At 40.8% G+C, this 21,178-nt stretch overlaps 1 long non-coding RNA gene across 2 annotated transcripts in view; it reads right to left on the reverse strand.

Moving 5' to 3' along the window:
* Nucleotides 1-21,178, reverse strand: part of LOC148222957 (uncharacterized) — a 451,561-nt gene that overhangs the window by 89,458 nt on the left and 340,925 nt on the right. Inside the window, exons 9-12 of one of the 2 annotated variants that reach the window (XR_015805067.1) lie at nucleotides 5,876-5,960; nucleotides 5,344-5,459; nucleotides 4,760-4,881; nucleotides 2,598-2,707 (exon numbers count right to left, since the gene is read on the reverse strand). This is a non-coding gene — a long non-coding RNA (uncharacterized LOC148222957). The remainder of the gene's footprint in view (nucleotides 1-2,597; nucleotides 2,708-4,759; nucleotides 4,882-5,343; nucleotides 5,460-5,875; nucleotides 5,961-21,178) is intronic. The other variant, XR_015805068.1, reaches the window with a different exon arrangement.

Genomic DNA, 21,178 nt, shown 5'->3' on the forward strand with positions numbered 1-21,178 from the left:
CCCTGCTCAGGGCTGCAGGCACCTGCAGAAACGCATTCCTGACACTCCATCCATCAGTGAAGTGATGCTGGATAACAGGAGAGGGAGGAAACAACCTGATCAACCTCTCCAGTCTTTGACTAGGCTGTAGACTTAGTGTGAGACCAGTCTTCATTGTCCCACAGGAGTCTGCATACTGCTGAAAGGCCTTTCACGATCTGGCAGGGGAGAATGCAGGGTGCACCTTTCAGTCTTGGGAGCTGAGAGAGCTCCAGCCAGGAACCTCTGCCTAACAGATTACCCCTTTGCTGGAAGTGACACATGGGCTGGTCACGGGTTTATCTCCTCTCACTTGTGCTTCACAACACAACCCTGAAACAAATCACCTTCCTCACACATCCAGCAAAGCAAGGAGTGCCAAGATCAGGTTGGAAAGCAGTTTTGCAGCATTATTACACAGAGCATGTCACCTTTGGAGAGCACTTACATCACAGCCCATAAAACAAATCAGGGATTCCCATCTTAAAGAAGAAAGGTACCCTTAATCCAACATTCACCTCAATAAAGGGTAACACTGACTCTTCACACTTGCAAAGTCCATGTGCCATAAATCACTACCAGAGCTTTCCCTTTTCAAAGAGAAAGAATATTTTTTCAATGAATTAACTTCAGAGAAATGCAGACTTAAAGGGTGAATCATAGTTATCTGTTAACTTCAAACAATTTCAGGTATATCTGGGATCCTTGAATATCTACAGTAAGGTAATATTTGACATCATATTGTGTATAGAGTCATCTAATATTGACAGAAGGCTTTAAATACTTATGCTTGAGTAAAAAAGTTGACACGGTTGGGTGAATTGTCTGAAGTAAGATGTAATGCTCAGCCTCATTTCAGGTTTTGAAGTTCTCTGCATGTGGAGGGCACACTTCCCTGCAGCCTCTTGCTCAGCTGAAATAACTGGAAGAAACTTAAACCAATTACCAGAGGTGAGCTTGGATCTCTGCTCCAGGAATAACATCCTGCCGCTTTTACTGCTTGTACATCACTGTTCACTTCCAGTGGCACGGGGGCAAGATGTGCTGGGCTCCCACTTTGAATGAGAGGCTGACAAAGCCACAGGGAAACCTGCACTTTTGTAACACCGTGGGCTGGAGTTTAAAGCTTTCCCAAATAGCAGCACTGGCCTTCTATTCCAGGCAGTTTAACAGCAAATTCCACAAAGCATTCCCACGGAGTCTCCAGCATGGGAAAATTCACTCTATAAATGACTATAAAATACCCCCTGCTTCCTGCATGGCACTCTAATATAGATGTGCTATTTGAAAAGAAAAATTCACAGCCAAGTTTGTCCTCAGTGTTATTAAACCTGTCACAGCACTGACAGAAACTGCCTGGCTCCCAGCTTTTAGTTCAGCACATTCCCTGTACCACCAAACCTGAGATATGCACACAAGAGGATAAAAATACCAGAACAAACCATCCAATCTCTGCTTTGGAAAGAAAGCACGATCATAACAAAACAGGTAGTACTAAGGGTAACTTTCCTTCTACCGTAACTTCCAGAGCACAGAGAGGAAAAAGAAAAATTTCAGCATTGCACAACTCCAATTAATGCCCTTTGGAGCATTATAACAATTTATTCTTGCAAAAATTACAAAGCATTAAACCTGTATTTCAGTCAGGCCAGTTTCAGCACTAAAATCTTGCCTTGGGCAGCTTTCTTAAGCAAGGAGACGGAAAAGTTGTTCTTCCCCCGTTTTTTACAGGGAGTGAAATGAAATGAGAAGTAGGAGTTGGAGAAAAAGAACACATTATCACATTGTTCAGGTATGCTGTGGACTAAAAGGTCTGTGCAAAATTGGTCTATGCCCCCAAATGAAACAGGTAAGAACTAGCCATACAATGAGGAAGAAAATACATAAGAACACTGGTCTTTAATACAAGAATAAATGTACCACCCAAAATATTTCGGATTGAACCTGCAATTTCATGAAACAAAGAATAAAATCAAATGCAGCAAAAAACCTTAAAAAGGCATGTCTGCTGAGGACCCAAAGGCTGAAGGCAAAGACTGCCCAGAGAGACCTCACAACAGGGAGTAAACGTCAAGTACAACCAAAATCACTTGTGTTCAGGGAATGAATTCTTGGGTACGGCTCCAGGCCTATTCAGCCTCCTCCTGGTGGAAGAAAAGGTGCATTTAGAGGACATAAGATTACACAAATCAGAACACATTTCTTGACTCAGTTGGTTCAGCACCTTGGCATAGGCAGCTTACACTGTTTCAGATCATCCCAGCTCCCAAAGCCAAGGGTATGGGAAGAGTTATTGCTTTGAGATTTTTCCCCGTGTGGATGCCCAGTGTTTGCATAGTGAATGTCTCCTTCCTCCCTCTGGTACAGCAATGATCTCTGCCTTTGCTTTTTGCCATTTGAGTGTCTGTTTGAACATGTCCTCCTTTGACACACAGTAATTTCCAGTGTAGTCACAATAACACCAACAGAAGAAGACATCCTCAAAATGCAGACATTTAACATAATTTAACATGTTCAGTGCTGCATGCATCTGTTTAGTAATTTATGATAACCACATACCACAAGTCATGATCTCCTACCTCATTCTCTTGCCATGTTCTTTCAGAAGTCAATACTCATCCCTGTGTCTACTTGCAGGAGTATCCATCACAGGTAACACTTTTACCAGGCATTTGTCAAGTTACCTGACCTGAAAGAAAATATTTTTATAAGCTGCCATGGTCATAACACCTGAGAACCTCAGAAAAAAATAATGAACAGTCTCTGCAGAGAAGTCTTCATGTACAGGTAGAGATCTCAGTTACAGGGACTTTAAAGGTGGATTGAATTCACTGAACACTACCAGGTAAAGTTTAGACATCATTAGACAAGACAATCATTAAATCTCCTGCAAAAGCTAATGAAAGGAATCTACTTCTGGAGGGCGCTTACATCCCAATATTCCTAACAGAGGCAGGATGCACTACCTGCTGAAGTGCAGTCAGACTTTCCTTCTTAGGAATGGAACTTTAGGCTTCATGCCTTATTTCTGCATAGTTAGACTGCAACACCCTCCCTTATTTCAGGATATCCGAGCATATTTCAGGATATCTTACGGACAGGATAATTTTTCTTTCTCCAGAAAAAGGTTCAGATATATGGAGGGTACAGCAAAAAGAGGGACCTATCCCAATACAGTTTATGAAACTTTCCATTAAAGCCTTTTTGATGAAAAATTGTAGACAAGAAAGAAAATTGTAGACAAGAAGGAAAATTTAGCTGAAAAAAGCTGCAGCATGACTTGCAACTTTAAAGAATTCCCCTTTTTCCTCTGGATAAATGAGTGACTTGGCCAATGAGCAGTCCGCCTGCCCATTGCTGGCCATTCCCTGGGCTGTCAGCAGCAGGCAGGGGGCCAGGATGATGAATGCTGACCTACCTGTGACAACTCCAACAATGAGGTGTAACCTGGGGAGGGAGACACCACATACATCTGCTCATCCATGCTGTCCAACAACAACAATGGGAAGCATTGGAAATAAGGATGGAGCTCTTGGAAAACCAAAGAGCACAACACAAACCTGTTTTGGATTACCCAGATCCCATCAGACCCACCAGACTGGGCACCAGGGCCAGTACAAAAGAGCACAAAGCAAGGAAAGCTCCTGCATAGGTATTTAAAAACAAGTTAGAGCTTTTTCTGACATATTCCACTTTAGCAGTAAAGCATCATCTTCAGCTGCACTTTGCTGAAGTAAAGTATACTATTAAAAACTTTAGTAGTATTTTTTCCCCCTAAACAGATTGCTCCTTGTCTTTCCTTGCTCCCTCAATTATTTTTGTTCATTATTCTCCTTTAGTATTGGAATAATCCAAATTTGCATAATAAATTTTATTTCACTCCTTTTTCTAGAAACCTTCTTACCCCTCTTAAGCCCACACAGCAATGAAACAATGACATACCTCAGTCTTTCAAAATGAAAAAAATTAACTCACTGATGTACCTAAAAACTTGGACTTCGAGAGTCCTCAGTGCAAGGCAAACACTGTTGTTAAATATCACAGAATCCCAGAATGATTTGGTTGGAAGACATCTTAAAGCTCATCCAGTCCCAATCCCCCTGCCATGGGCAGGGACACCTTCCATTATCCCAGACTGCTCCAAGCCCTGGCCTTGGACACTTCCAGGGATCCAGGGGCAGCCACAGCTTCTCTGGGCACCCTGTGCCAGGGCCTCCCCACTTTCCCAGGGAGCAATTCTTTCCCAGTATCCCATCCAACCCTGCCTCTGGCAGTGGGAAAATATTATGTTTTCCTAAACTATAGGCTGAATTATTATGATACTACATAACTAGAAAAAGTATAGTTTGGACAGCATTTTTGAAGTAAGGTATTCCTCTATTTATTCGTCCATCTAAAGGTAATTTGGGTGATTTAGGTAATTTTGGGTGATAGCAGCAACTATTCTGAATAAGAAAATGTTTCCCCCCCATCATCTCATTTGCACACCTTCCCATTGACTTTTCTTCTTGTCCAGGCTGCAGCCTGAATTGGCACAAGTTTGAGACACATTTTCAGAGGCTCTAACCCATTTTAGAAGCACATGTGACAGTTTTAAGGTAGTCCCCAAGGAAGGTCCATCCAGAGCACCTCTCCTGAAAGTTTTGGCTTTATCCCTCCAGCCTAACTCAGGTGCTGTAGAGGAACAGAGGAAGAGGAATCAAACATAGCCTCCTACTTCCCTGTGTACTTTAGGGGTTACCTGAAATGTGAGAGTTTCACTGTAGGTAGTAACTAATGCCAGTCATGGGCTGACTGGAATTCCAGCAGCTGTCTCAGATTTCTTCCTCTCGTATAGAAATGAGGAGCAGAAAAGAAAGGTAGCTGAAAAACAGATGAGGAGGGTTATGCAATGTCCAATGACAACTCTAAAGGAAGATTGTGTTCACACTTTCTGTGGTATGTGGCCATGTAAAGCGTGACTCAAGTCATTTAATCTGGCTTTTGCAAAAGTCAACAATAAATTGATGGGTAAATACACGAGGTTTTGTTATATATGTGCACCGGAAATTTAAGACCTGCATTTTCTAAAGTGCATATATTTCTTAATTTTCTCAAAACTAAGTCTTCAATTTTTAATGGAAAGGCATTTTCAATGTTTCATCCACCTTGCAGATTGAATTTTTCTATCATCTAACATGTATTTTAGTGGAATTAGTGAGCTCTCATGAAGAAAATCTAACCTGAAATAGGTTTTCAGAGAGCTTAGGCAGTATCTTGGAATTGATTGATTTGAATACACAATTCACAAACTCTTAGATTGTTTTTTTAGTATCTCCCACTCACCCTGCAAACATCTTCAGACACTCTAGAATTTTCTTAAGCCCAACGGCAAAGTGCATGCTCCACAAAGAAACAATTCATGCCAGCATTCCAATTTTTCCCCCATATACTTTGAAACACTGGGTTAAGAGAGAAAAAAGATCAGGATTCAGAACACTCTTATCAAAAGCTCAGGTCTGTGCTTTTGCTTGAGCTGTGCTGAAAGCCGAATTCTAGACATGAATCCACAGAAATGGCTTAGTCCCTATGACCAGTATTAAAAGGAAACCTTCAGTGTATCAGAAAATTTCAGTTGTTTTGACTGAACACTTGGAATGAGCCAATATTTGCAGAATCCACACCAAAGCTGAGTAGGATTTTATAAACCAAGGACATGTTGAAGACAGCCTGAAACGATTAAGGAACTGATATGGTTTGTAGACTTTACTGTGGGCCAGGATTAAAGCATTAATCTCTTTCTGAGGTGGCTACTGGGATATGAATCACTTTTACATTTGCTACTTAGATTCCCCAATGACGTCTGCAATGCACCTACCTTACACCCCACAGAGAAGGTAAACAATTTATTCTTCAGAGCTGACTGCCATTGCTGCAATCACAACAGGATAGAGATCCATTTCCTAAATGGAAGAGGTGAGAGAAGGAATGCAATAATGTAAATTGATCATGTAAATTGATAATGCAAATTTTGAGGGTGACTTTGGAATACTGGTGGCTTTGCAAGCCTAGAAAATACAAAATAAAATCTCTAGGAAATACACAAACCTAATACTATATGAACAGTATTTAACAAAACCAGGACCTCACAAATGCTAGATTTTGTCTCTGTTTTCTTGTCTGTAGGAAACAATTGAGTCAAGCTCTCTACAATACTCAAAGCACCTTGGTATAAAAAACAAAGATAAAGCAATAAATAAAGAGCAGGACGTTCTGTGAAAAGTTTGTACACCTAACTGGAGAAGAATGAAATACTGACAGCTGTTAAATCCAGTACTCCAAATGCAACACCAGCCCCAGAACTTTCCCAGTTCTGCTGGCCAGAAGCTGGAAAGCACTGGGGATGGATCACTTCATACTGCCTCTACCTCTTACACTGTTTATTTAAGGCTCTTCTGAGCATACAGACCTACAGTTAAAGCAAATACCCCCAGCCCTACAAAGCCTGGAAGACAGGAAAACTCCATTAGCTCTTGTCTCCTCCCTTCCGTATATTTTACATTCACTTTAAAATTACAAAGGAAAAAAATATCCAAGAGTAGGTGATGTACATCATGTTACAAGTTAATAAGTCTGATTCTTTTTCAGGTCAATCTGGACACATTTTGGGTCATATTTTAGAGCAGGATGATGGTTACACCAAGGTCGTGGGTTCAATCCCTGAAAGTGCCATTCACTTAAGAGCTGGATGGGATAATCCTTGTGGGTCCTTCCAACTCAGAATAATCTGTGATTCCATCACGTTCAAATTTTCCAGGAGTATTTTGTCTGAGACATTATAATTAAGCCAATCAGAATACATGGAATACCCTAAATAATAAGAAAACTTAGTCCTATACAGCAGCCACAATTTTCCAAGCATTTGCAAGCTCTTTCCAGAAGCTGTTTTTGATGATGGCACAGTGCATGAGGAAACTGGATATTCTTTTGTGTCCCACCTGATGAGCAGGTTTCCCCCACAGATAATGGCTATGAAAACTATGTTGGCTTCAGGCAATTTTAAAGAGTCAAGACAAACTGTGTCCTTTCACAAGCCCCAACAGGGCTCCATCCTGCAGTGTAAGTAGGCCAACAATGAATCACCTACAGGAGGACAAGACAAACCACTGAAGCACACTTTCCAGGTAGCTGAACTATAGAACGATTTCTATTCATTAATTTGGTTATTTCTGGAAGAAATGAACTACATAAGCAGCAGGTGCAGATGCTAATAGAATGACTTAATGATTTAATTAAGCCATATTTCCCTACAGATTAATTACATATGTTGTTTATTCAACTTTTTAAAAGGCCATTAAAAAAACCTGCAATCATTCCGAATTCATTCCTGGCTAAAAATAAAAGATCTCAAGAACTTCAAAGTCACAAAGAAAGCAGTGAACACACTTGGTAGGTCCTGCACATACCCAATGAACACTTGTTATGCACAATCCCATATAGGAGCTTCTCTAACAGATGGTGTTACCTGAACTCCTATCAAAACCTGTCTGGTCTGATCCCACCCAGTGTAATGTGTGAGGAGATATTTTACATTGGCTGACTTAGCTGTAAGAAAACTAGGAGTTCCGAGGTTTATATTAGATAATAGGAAAAGCGTCTTCATGGAAATAATTGTAAAGCAATGGAACAGGATGCCCAGGGCAGTGGTGGGAGTGTTCAACCATCCCTGGAATTGTTCAAAAAACAAGTGGATGAGGCACCTGAGGACATGATTTAGTGGTGGTGTTGGGTTGATGTTTGCACTGAATAATACTAAAGGTCTTTTCCAGCCTTAACATTTCTGTGATTCTCATCTAACTCAGCAGACATTGCAAAACAACATCTGAAATAGAAATTTCAGACCCTAAAGAAGAAAATCAACTTAACTGGATGACAATTTTCTGAGCTTAGAACACAAATGCAGAATTTTCCTCAAAGGACAAGGGTGGTCTCACCCCAGATGAGTACAGTTGCTGCACAACTGGTCCTGTGGTCCCCACAGCCACAGCTGCTATTCCCAGTGTTCAGTGATAGGTGCATCCATTATTCTGTAATAGTAAGGCCCTGGCACAGGGTGCCCAGAGCAGCTGTGGCTGCCCTGGATCCCTGGAAGTGTCCAAGGCCAGGCTGGATGGGGCTTGGAGCACCCTGAGCTAGTGGGAGGTGTCCCTGCCCATGGCAGGGTTGGGGTGGGGTGGGGTGGGGTGGGATGGGATGGGATGGGATGGGCTTTAAGATCCCTCCCAACCCAAACCATTCTGTGATCCTCTCATTTTTGCTGTGAAAAAAACATTTCTGTGTGACAATATTAAGATCACAGCACTGAAAATGATAATGCAGCCAAAAGCCACTTGTTTCTCTAGATACATTCACAGATTTATCTCTGCACTTTGCCAATTCACTGCAGTGGAAGACAGAGAATTTCAGGGTGAACAAGGGCAGTGGAAGCCCTCAGACTTGCAGGCAACTTAGCCAATTATTACGCTGACATCTAGAAACAGACACTGAAACAAACAGACAAATTCAAACCCACTGCCTGTGGATTCAAGTCTGCTAAGGCCTCTCCTCAAAACTGTGCCCAGACAGTGCTTCTGAGCTTCCTCCAAAGGATGCAATTCCCTCTGTGCAAGAGAGACTTCTTTAAATTCCACCTGTGAAAAAGAAACTTCTTTCATTCTTAAGGAGAATAACACACACCAAGTGGTGTTTAACAGAAGGAATTTTAGGCAATTTTTTTTAATCCTTATTTGTGCAAAATTATACAAATCCAGATTCCATTGCATCTGTCTTAAATATGACTCCTCTGGAGAGACATATTTCCCAGAAAATAAAGATGGGAAGACATTCTGTATTGCAGGAGAGACGTGTCAAATGCATGTCACTTAGCTATTAAATTGAAAAATGGAACTTGCAGTAAAATCTGAGGATGTTCTCAAAAGCTAAAAGCCACATTTTCTCTTGCTTCCCTTTTGCAGACACAACATTCTTAAAATATGTCAATAAGTTATTTATTTTTTCAAGATCCTCTCTGTCCATTGTCCATGTGAGATCTGTTATTTTCTGTCAGTGTAGCACTTCTGGAAAAGCTACTTCAGCAACTTTCTCAGAAATGAGGAATTTGTATAAATCAAGGTTTGTAAAGAAGAGCTAGAAAGTGCAGTTTACAGGCTAGGTGCTGGTCTGCCTGCAATCTTAAGAATAAAAAATTAAGAAATAATAAATTCAAAGCATATGATTTGTCATGAAACAGACAAAAATCAGGGAAACAGAGGACATAATGGTTTGGAGTTTTTTCCCCTTAAAGCAAAAACTTTATTTTAGAAGCACATGTAAAAATCTAACTTATCCAATGGCTTCCCCAGTCCCTCAAACTAGCAAATTAGCCAATAAAAAAAAGGTTTCAAGAGAGAATAATTATCATATTGGCAGAAATTGGCACAATAGGTAATTTTGGTAGAATCAATCAGATCCATGATGGAGTCTTTCTGTACCTACACAAATATCAATGCATTTGAAGCATTTTCTTTACACGTTTATTTATTTATTGCATATATTAATAGTGTTTATGGGTTATTTGCTCTGTGTATTTAAATCTTAACCCCAAACACTCAAAATGCAGGAAATGTTAATACCAAAACTATTGAAACCATATGAACTCCCCAGGAGGGTGCCAGTCCAAGGAGTGCATAAATGAGCTGCTGAGGAAAAATGTCCATTCTGGAAAACACTACTTTTTAGATAGATCTTACTAATCTCAAGATTGCATTCAAAACTGTAGCTAAACAGAAAATCCATTGCCCAGGGAGAATAACCATGAGCAAATGTCTGTGGTTACACTGTGTAAGAGATTCAAGAAGAGTTTATGAGAAAATAATTACTTCTAGGTTTATCACATTTTGTCAGAAAACATCAAGCAAAATTGCTTGAGCATTATCTCATGTTCCTCTTTTTGCCCCTTCTTTTTCTAGTTAATACTAATACATTTTTACAGATAGTTCTTCTGTCAGTGCTCTTCAAAATTTCACATTTTGACCCAAAATTTGCTCATTTAGAATTATATACATTAAACAAGCTGTATTCCATGAGCAACACTGAACTATCAGAAGGTGCATTATATTCATCAAGGGAAATCTAGGCCCAGTTTACCTTCTCTGACCACACAGAAGTTCTCAGAAAACACATTCAGAAAGTAAAGAATTTTGCCTACTATCAGTTGCTGTCCTGCATTAGCTCTACTGCCCAGTTACAGAAATTATTTAATAGGAAATAAGAACTCTTTTTGCCTTTATCATCTCCAGCTGAGGCTAAATCACTCAGTTTTGCACAGCCTCATTATGCTCTGAGAGTAGATAAGTTGAAAACAAAGCAACAGAGACTTTAAATTCCAGCTGAAAAGAGTGTATTCTCAGCAGAAAAGGTATTTATGTTGAAATGGGAAACAGGTACACTTTGATTCTGCACTTTGGTTTGCTTTTTTCATATTTAGCCTTCAGTTCACAAGGGGATTTAGCCAGGTGACATCTGAGAACTTATATGACACTTTTTTCTTCCTGAACTGAGAAAAAAATTGTATAAGAAAATTAAGGTTGTAAAAGCTGGATTTTGAGCAAATTTTAAGATGCTACAGAATTCTTTTTCTTAAAAAAACACTCTCAAATAATTAAGACACTGAAGAATATGCTAGTAAAGAAAATTGCAACCTTTATGATGGAAGAATTCCCAGCTTACTATGATCTTAATATATACACATGAAGAGAAGTACGAAATAAATATAAACGGACTTCAAAACAAAAATGTACCGGAAAAAAGAGGCACAACATCAGAATGTCCCTGAATGTGTGCCTGAAATTGCTCAGAAAATGCTTCTGTGTTACCTAATCTCCTGCCTTCATAAGATTAACAGTTCTGCTTCCAGAATAGAAGAGTAACTTGTAAATCTGATAGAACTTACTGCACATTTGCTGTGGAAAAACACAAAATTCAATCTTTTTTTTTCCCTTTTCTCTCCTGGTATTTATTTGGAATACATTTCTGACAAATTTAGTAGCTAATCCTCTTCCTTTTATTTCTTACCAAGTAATTAAAATATTGCAAGCTGATATATTATTACATACACTGGTGAAAATATTCAGAATTTGAATTATATTCTTCTCGTTAGAAAATTCACTCTACCTAGATCAGGGTTTTATGGTCCCCCAAGTCCAAATTTACAAAGGCAAGTGATGCCACTAAGGAATGTATGCGTTAGCTGAGGGTAGATTTTTCCTTCATGGGACATAATTCCTTCCTCTTGCCTTTTGGATCACATGCACTGCACTGGATATTTGTTTTTTCTGGGTAAAAAAATTATTTCTTGAAGTACATTGGGTTTGTCATACTGATCTACTGGATTTTTCTAGCAATCCTATTTTGAGAGATTTATCTGTGCTAAAATAACAGTCAGAATTTATTGGGGAAAGGCTTGAAAAACCTTTCTATCAGAAATAGATATATTCAAACTGAAGACCTCTAGTATTACTCAGATATTTGGAATCAGACAGATGCAATTTCATTTATTGAGTGCTTTCTTTGTGTTTTGCAGCAGGATGAAATCAAGAACAAAATAAAACTGATTTATAAGATAATGCACATAGAAACAAAGTGCATTTAGAAATCTGATTTTATTATTTTGGCCCAGGCAAATTTTGATACATCAAGACACACCAGAAGGAGCTGATGCTGTGGTACCTGGCAATATTTGATGATAAACATCTACCACAAGGACTGTGTTGATAACATAGGGTTAAAATGTTTCTAAAAATCATGGGAATTGCATACAATAGATTCAGGAGGGTGGAAAGGAAGATTGGGTCTGGTAGGCCTGGGAAGGGGAACTGGGTCCTGGGAACGAATATTGAGCTTTGTTTATTTCTAGATCATGTAAAGCTACACCTACATAATCGTCATATGATAAATGATATGATTGTTAAATGTAACGATTGTTTGGTAATTGAATATTATTATTGTTTTATCATAATAAGAATCATGAGAAATGATGTAATCATAACAAGAATCATGAGAAAGAATATTTGGGGGGGGCCTAATGAAAATTACAAGAATATATGCTTGGATAAGATCAATGTATACAATAGAACAATATGGGTTTAATAATTAATATATAGTTATATAACGAAAAGGGTATAAAAACATGTCCATCTCAGATCCCTGCTGGAGTCAGATTTGGGTCTGCACCCCTGATTCCCAGAGCTCTTCAATAAAGCACCTGCATATAATCATTCTGTCATTATGTGTCTTCAACGCTATCAATGTGACTTCTTTTGGCTGACTTTTTTGTGTTTGTCCAGTTTCCAAAACCCAGAGTGAGGAAAAACTCATCTGAGAATGTTTTATCCATCATATGAGTTGAAAACAAATTATCTGAACAGACCTTTGAAGTGTGGTCCAGCAGAAACACAATTGGTGTCACCTTCAGCAGAGTTACTGTGGGTCATTACAATTAGAGCAGGTCACTGGAAACAATTAACAATGTTCTGCTGGACAAGCTCCTGTGGGCACAAAGAATGCCTTTCCAACAAACCCTGAAAGCAAGTCCCTTCACAAATATTCTGGGGCCTGCATCAAAAAGGAGATCAGAAAATGTAAGAGAGAGGGAACAAAAGCTGTTTGCATGTCCCTTTCCTGTAGTTCCCCTGAGGCTGTCAGCAGCATCAATGGCTGCTCCAGCTGGCTGCAGGTTCATGACTTGGGGTGTCTCTGTGATTAGGACAAAAGAGGAGAAGGGCATTTTCCTCAACCACTGCTCTGCACTGAGCCTGCACTCCTTAAGAGGAGAGGCAAAGTGTTCCATACGGACCCTTCCTGAAAGATGAACACATAGGGCACAATCCTCATCTCCCTGGCCATATAAGAGCCATAGAATCACAGAGTCACAGAATGGTTTGGGTTGGAAGGGACCTTAAAGACCATCTCATTCCTGCTGTGTGTAGGGACACCTTCCACTAAACCATGTTTCTTCCTAATATCTCATTTAATCCCGCCCTCTGGCAGTGGGAAGCCATTCTCCTTTGTTCTGTCACTCCATCCCTTGTAGAGAATCTCTCTCCATCTTCCTTGTAGCTCCTTCAGGTGATGGAAGGTCTCAGGTCAGCCTCAAGCTTCTCCCCTCCAGGCTTGTAGACAACACCAGCTTTGTCCTCCAGGTCAGAACAGAGATCAGATAATGTGATACCTCTGCTGCTGATCTTCAGGGAATGCAGACTGCTGGATCAGAGCAAGCATCTGACTGTACACTGGCTGCAGTAAAGTGGTATAAATTCACCTACAGAGTTAGGGAAAAGGGTCAGTTTGATCCAACAGCTGCATGAGTAGCTTGCAAACACTATCTGTGAGAACATTAGAGAGAGGGAATCCAGGAGGAGGAAGACAGAAGCAAAGCAGATACGCTGAAGCAGCAGAGGAACAGCTGGGATATGAAGTTCCACCACAACTTGTGGAACTCTATCTATTTGCCCTGCATAGTGCAATGCCACAGTGAGTGCAGCTGACAGGGAGCTGGGAGAGCTGGGAGCGCAGGAAGCACCTGGAAGAGGCTTAGACAAGAGGCCGATCTAACCCACTGCTGAAGCTCAGGAAGGGTGCTTTCCCAAAATGCTGGGAGATCAGACACTATGGGAATCCACCCTCTTGAAGCATTATCCGAGATGAGGACTGATCTCTAATCAACCAGTTTAAACTAGTCACCCGGACTCTTGCTATAATTGATGCAAAGAGACAAATACCACCAGAGGTGACTCAGCCCAGCACTTTTAGACAATTACCTGAGGATGATGTGAGCCATCCTCAGGAGGTGTCTGTTCTTTCCTATCGATTATTGAATGAGGCCAGAGCACTTGCCAAGGCCAGCTGGGGAACCTTGGGTTAGGGGAAACTGAACAAACAATTACAGAAAATAAAACAGAGACTTGTTTAGTTAAGGAGCTGGTCCCAGAGGCTTTTCAGAGATGTAGGAGTTATCGATAAAAATATCCCAAATTGACATTTCTTTTTGCTGAAATCACCTCCATATATATATTTTTTTTTTGTCTGCAGAAGAGCAGAAGCAAGAATCAGAAAGGCTGGCCTGCTTCATTCTTCAAGAGATACAGGGAGTGAGAGTGAGGGAAGGGGAAACACAGGTATGTGTGTGCACCAATACCTGGCTTCAGGGTGTCTTTGAAACACTTTTGTAGGGCCCTCCGTGTTCCTCGGCCTTTTTTCACAATCTGCACTTTCAATCTGCATTTTTTTCATTCAGTGAGGCATCAAGGATATAAAGAAAAACAAATAATACTGGGTTCAGGATTAGCTAACAAGCAATTCAGGGCACTTTTCTGTCATGGACATATGCAACTAATGACCAAATATTCACGCATTAGCATTTCTAAAGCTTCAAGTGTCCAGCAGGTAGAGGGAGGTGATTCTCCCCTTTTTCTTTGCCCTGGTGAGATCTCACCTTGAGTGCTGCTTTGAGCTCTGGGCTCACTGCACAAGACAGACAGAGACCTGTCTTGTTACAGGGGAGATACTCCAAGGGCTGGAGCCCTCCTGCTCTGGAGTGTCTGAAGGCGCAGATAAAAAGGAGGTAGAGGGACTATTTACATGGGAGGACAAGGGCCAATGGTTTTTAACTGCCAGAGGGTAGGTTGAGATCAGATGTTAGAAATAAATTGTTCCCTGTGAGGGTGGGGAGGTCCTGGAACAGTGCATACCCAGAGAAGCTGTGGCTTCCTGGAAGTGTCCAAGGCCAGGCTGGATACTGGGGCTTGGAGCACCCTGGGATAGTGGAAGGAGTCCCTGCCCATGGCAGGGGGTGGGACTGGATGGGCTTTATGATACAAACCAGCGTGGGATTCCATGTTTCTATGATTCTATAATTATAATTATAATTATATTCTATAATTAAGTTATAGTAGGAACTTTTCATTCATGACAGAGTATCCTGAGGGAGAAGGATGGACCTGTCTCTATGCAGTAACCACGAAGAGAAGAGAAGAGAAGAGAAGAGAAGAGAAGAGAAGAGAAGAGAAGAGAAGAGAAGAGAAGGAATTTAAAATTGCCATATTCATGGGCTTAACACAATGAAACAAATCAGCATAATTTCATTTCTAAACCCCAACTCTGTCCCATCTGTGTTTTCATTCACACACATGTGCACAGACACTTCTTCATTCTCTGCATAGTACGTACATCGGTCACAATCCAAACACTTTAGTCACGGAATTGCCACTACAGGTCAGAAAGGTGATCTTACGATGTGACCTTGTCCATATCTCTGCCTGAAGGTGTTCTCCCTACTCTCTGCCTTCTCCAACCAGGTTCCTCCTCCATTCTCATTAGTGTCCCTAATGTCACGTCCTCCCGCTGCAATCCCTCGAAACACTATGTCCTGTCTACAAACCACATGCAGAACATTTTATTCCCTCTACTCTGCAGAGCTGCTTTACTTATTGTCTCCCCTCTCTCAAGATTCCTTCTGGAGGGAGAAAGAAGTGCATCGTCAGAGAATTCCTTTCTCCTCATTAAAAAAAGAATAACATCAGATCTAGGGTACTTAATTTGCATTTAAGAAGTTACACCAGTAGAAATTAGTATAGTAGTGATTAAACCTGTTTTGTCTATGTAATGGATAAGTATTAACAACATAAAGGCCTGTCTAACTTTTTAAGGCTGCTTCATTTTTAATGCAGATTTAAGATAATTGTGTTTTGAATCTCCCTAGACCTTTCTCAATTATTTACAATGGAACTGATGCTACCTGAGAGATGGTCAGTTTTGGGTTCAGGGGGAAGTGATCCCCCTTTACAAGTAACTGTCTAAGCACATCAGTGACATATCAGACTTAACAAATCAAATCAAGGCTTGTATCATAATTATGGATACATCTGTACCTTTGTGTGTTGGCCTTGATTAATTAACCCATGATTACAGTTTTGAAGGTCAGCTTGAGCAGTGACTTTTCCTAAAGGGTGATCCAGAAATGCCGCATAGAACCATTCCAAACAATTTATTTTGCTCTCTCATCTCATGCTCATTTTGTACCACGAGTAATCCCTTTCTGCTTCTGTCAGACAGCTGTTCCCTGAAATCCTAACCCTTACCTGCTGCTGTAAATCCATTGTCTCTATGCAAAATATAACCAATGTAAAGTGGTTTTAGGTTTTTTGGACCCTGTTACCAACATAAAAGCTCATGTATTGGACCCAGGAAACCAAGACAGCTAAAATAGGAAGAAGACTTTTTGCACAAGAGAGGAAAGAAAAGCAAGGAAGAAGGCAAACCAAAGGAACTGATCATATGCTAAAGATCTGTTCAACCAGATACAGCAGCAACACAGAGAACTCTAAATGTTTGAGTAGTCAAAATGAAATTGAGATGTTAAGCGATTTGCTGGACAGGGAGCTAAATAAAACAGATACATTATTTCATTTAAAAACAAATTGTTCTCTAAGACCTTCCTGTGAAATATTCTAGATCAAGACTCCATAGAAGCATTGATTTTCCTATCGATGAAAACCAAGTGGGAAAACATGCAGCGAGATGAAAGGGATCATCCAAATGATTCATGAGTTATGCAGTGATTTTGGTTATTTATAGACTGCTTCTCAGTTTTTTTCTGGAATGACTTTGTTCCAAGTCCTTCCTGCAGACCACCTGACTGGTGTGAACATCATGAAAAAGAATTCCAACCTAAATCACTGCTAACTGGCAGCAGTCATGCCTGAGAACAGAAACCATTATTGTGTCTTCAACAAGCTTCCTCTCCTACATTCCATCTCCTACATTCCTCTCCTACATAATATCCCCCTTTAATTTTCTACACCGCTTCCACAGAGCAAACACTTCCCATTCCAGCAGTCGAGGGATGACAGTGCTCACCCTCTAAAAACTCAATTTAAGAAGCATTAAAGCTGCAACACAGAACAATAAAAGCTCAGCTCTTACAGAAATGGGCCAGGCGGGCTCCTGCACTTACCCAGCAAAACAGATTTGGGGTGCTGGATTATACTGAGGTGCTGGAAGATGTGGATAGGTGAGGATGGATTGAGGACCTCAGAGGTTAAAGCATGGATTGCTCATGTATTTGCTACCATTAAGTGTCAGATGGATGAATAAAGCAGGACTATCTTGGATCTACTTAAAATGAAAAATATAGACCTTGTCTTTGGGCATATCTAAATTATATTTATGGTGAGACAATGTTTAGCTTTATTATTTCACTGAGGATTAGGCTTTTTGGTTCTGATTTTCCCCTTTCCACCACTGCCCTGCCCACCCTTTATTAATTTCCCTAAGAAGAGCATATCTACAACACAGGTTTTGGGGAAGCTGAGAGGAACTTCACTGCACATTGACTCTTCAGATGCTGACTGATCTGTTTGTAAAACTGCATCGCTCTGGAAAATACAAAAACCAACACCTTTCATCAAAATTCTCCCTTCCCTGGCCTGCTTGCCGAGGCAAGCATCCTGTGGCTGTGTTTGCAGCAAACTTCTGAGAACAACTGATCAGTAACCTGTCTCTAATGGTCCCAATCTGAATTTCTCCTGCTTTCAAGCTAATAGTTAGCAAAGGGGGGAAATTATGTTTTGTAAATAAACCTACAAAGACGATAGTCCTCCCTTCTGTCACTGAATTGGTTTTCATCTACTTTTTAATCTTAAGAAATCTGATGCTAAAGACATCAGAAAGAGATTGTCAAGGCTACTCATTTGTTCCTGCTGTGTGCAAGGATTGTTCAATTCCAAATGAAACAAATGCCCCGAAGTGGATTCACTGAAGGAGAAACAGATGGGGCACAAAGTACCACTGGAACTCATCATCACTGACCTCAGAGGGCCTCCAGCAAGACGCTGGAAAACCTCAGCTCAGGAAACAGAAGAAAGATCCTGGCTTCTCAACACAGGAGCTCAGGAGGAACAGGCACCAACCCAACCAGTGTACTAAACCAAGTAGCCTCTCTGTACCAAGGTTCTACTGAAATAATCTTGACCCATCTCCGCTTTTCATGTGCATGAAAAAATCTGCAATTGGCACTTTTCATCTGCCAATATTTTGTCCTAACTAATGCTTTTAGAATATGCCCTAGCTTTAGAAAATAATAAACCAGGAACATTTTAAAACTATGGAGTATGTGGATTGAGTTGTACTTGTCACATTAACTGATGGAAATTACACACCCATGATTTTCTAAGGGAAAATTACCCCCCCCTCAGAGTACTTTTCATCCTTAGGCTGCAGAGTGGTTTGGGTAAGGGGATAGGTGGGCCTTCCCACAAAGGGAAGCTGCTGTCCCTGGCTGGACACAGGACTGCTGTGAGCTGCCTCTTCTGCCTTGTCCTCTGAGCCAGCACCCACCTGGCAGGTGCCTGTCCTTTCCCCAGCACAGGTACCTGTCCCTGCTTCTGCTAGCCTCTGGAGCAGCTGGAAAAAGCTGGAGAGGAACTTTTCACAGGAGAAAGTAGTGACAAAACAAGTAGGAAAAGCCTGGAGGTGGTCAGATTTAGGTGAGATATTAGGGAGAAACTCCTCCCTGTGAGACGGGGGAGGCCCTGGCACAGGGTGCCTAGAGAAGCTGAGGCTGCCCCTGGATCACTGTCAGTGTCCACGGGCAGGTTGGATGGGGCTTGGGGCACCCTGGGCTAGTGGAAGATGTCCCTGTCCCTGGCAGGAATGGGATGGGCTTTTTAAGGTCCTTCCCAGAGCAAACTATTCCATGAGTCCAGGAATCCATTAGCTGTCAACTACTGTGGCTTTGCTAAGGCTTCCCAACTGGCCAGTAACTCCAGTCGCTTCTAAAACATAAAGGGAAAAGCAATAGAATGACTCAGTGAACTAAAAAACTTGACCCATAAGAGAAGACTGAGGGTTCTGTGATTGTTTTAAATTAAAAATGCCGTGAAGCTTCCATGACAACAATTTTCCATTGTGGAAAATTTCTCTCAAGGGAAGAGGACAAAACTATTCATCACAAGGACAGGACAAGAAGGGTTAAACTGCAGCAAGGAAAATTTTGTTCAGACTTTAGCAAAATCTTTCTATCTGCGGCTCAGCACAGAAATCAATTGCCAAGGAAGAGTGGAATCTCTGCCACAGGAGGGTTTGAAGAACAGGCAAGCTAATGAACTGTCAGGCATGGTTGAGGTCTAATTGCTCCTGCTGGGGCAAGAGCCTGAACTACCTGACCTCCTCAGTCACCACCAGCTTTACCTGCATTGATCAGAGCATCTCCAGAGTAACAGAACCATCTACATCCCACACAAATTACAGAAAGGTAGAACATGAGTAACCCAAACCAACCTAAAAGTTAATTACAGACATGTAAGGCACTTAATGCTATGTTTCTGCTACCTTAATAAGTATAGAATTAAATCCATAACATCCCCTCAGTAATCATATTTTACTGCCAACATTACTGGACTATGAATGAATCATTCGGTCTTACGCTGAAACACATGGCACACACTTATTGTTTATTCCACACAATTGCCGTATTCATGCCTTTTGTACGTGATACATTGTGACCATATTGTGGTGAGAACTCTGGCAGGTCCTGTGTAGTATCTGCACATTGCCCACGTGTGCACAGAGCACTGCAGCAAAGTGAAGAGGGTAAAAGAGATGTTGGGAGGCATTTCTTTGTAACTCTCCTTCTGTCCATTACATCAGGGGTATCTCAGAGAAGGAAGTTCTGACCCAGGACTCCTGGAGAGCTCCAGCTTTGTTTCCCAGTGGCAGATTGAAGGGAATATTGCTGCAGGATACTGCTTTCACTATTGCACTCTTTTACACAAACGACAAAATCAAATATATGCAAATTTATTTATTAATTTGACACATTTCCTTTCTCTACTGCCTCTGTAATTAGCATCATTGCCATGCTGTGACATTTCACTGTTCTTTTTTTCCTTACAGAAAACCCTTCAAATCTGTATTTCTTTCATTCCTCGTAGCTAAATGGTTAAAAGGCAAAAAGAAATTAGCTTCTTTACTTTAGGAATCCCCATTCTCTTAAAATTGGAACTACAAAGGGGAAACAATTAAATGACACTGGCTTTAAAAAACTGTTTAAATTAAAATATGTAAAACATGTCAATCTTTCTATGAGAACCTGGAATATATTTCTGAGAATTCTCACAGAATTCTATGGTTAATTCAATGGCCAGAGGTGGGTATGTAAATTTGACACAAAGAGGGAAAAGTAGATATTTTTGGAAGGATTGCCTAAACACCATTTATAATTACAGAACATTCATTATAAGCAATACAATTGCATGAAGGCAAGTTATACAACTGGAAATAATGGAATTAAGTACAACACTATACCATGACTCAGGCCGTAGTGTAACACTTGAAGTATTTTCACTGAAAAAAAGCACTTTCATGCTCTCTAGAAAGCTACATCTAGAAATAAAGGGAAACTCACTTCCTGGAGAGATTATGGAGCCAGCTCTGTAGGAAAACCAGGGCACTTTGCCAAAAACATGTGCTACAGATCAGTCAAACTTCCATAGCATTTTCTACAAACCAACCATTCACTGCCATCCCCCCAACATATTCCTAGCCTTTGCTCTGCCCCCACGGATCTCCATCAGCTCATTTCAGGTAAAAAGGCAGGTGAAAGGCATCACAGACCTGACTCAGCATGATTACTTGGGGTTTTGCACACAATAAAGTAATTCTGAATGTACTCAATTACGTTATTCCAACTACCTGTTCTGAGAGAGCTCATCTCCAGCAGCACTTGAGGCAATGGCAACACTACTGGACTCAAAAAAAGGCATAAATAATTTATCCAGATTTTCACCCTGCCAGAAGGCTAGGTTTGATGGGATATTGGGCAAGAATCGTTCCCTGGGAGGGTGAAGACCCCCTGGCACAGTCTGTCTAGAGAAGCTGTGGCTGAATCCCTGGAAGTGTCCAAGGCCAGGTTGGATGGGGCTTGGAGCAGCCTGGAGTAGTGGAAAGTATCTTTGCCCATGGCTGGGAGTGGGACAAGATGACCTTTTAGGTCCTTTCAAACCAAATCATTCAATGATTATGTGATTCTATAATTTTATATGACTGGAATTCTATACATCTCATAGTACCAATTACTTCTTGGCAA

This window comes from Sturnus vulgaris, chromosome 8 (assembly GCF_052056855.1).
Source record: "Sturnus vulgaris isolate bStuVul1 chromosome 8, bStuVul1.hap1, whole genome shotgun sequence".
Taxonomy (NCBI): Eukaryota; Metazoa; Chordata; class Aves; order Passeriformes; family Sturnidae; genus Sturnus; species Sturnus vulgaris.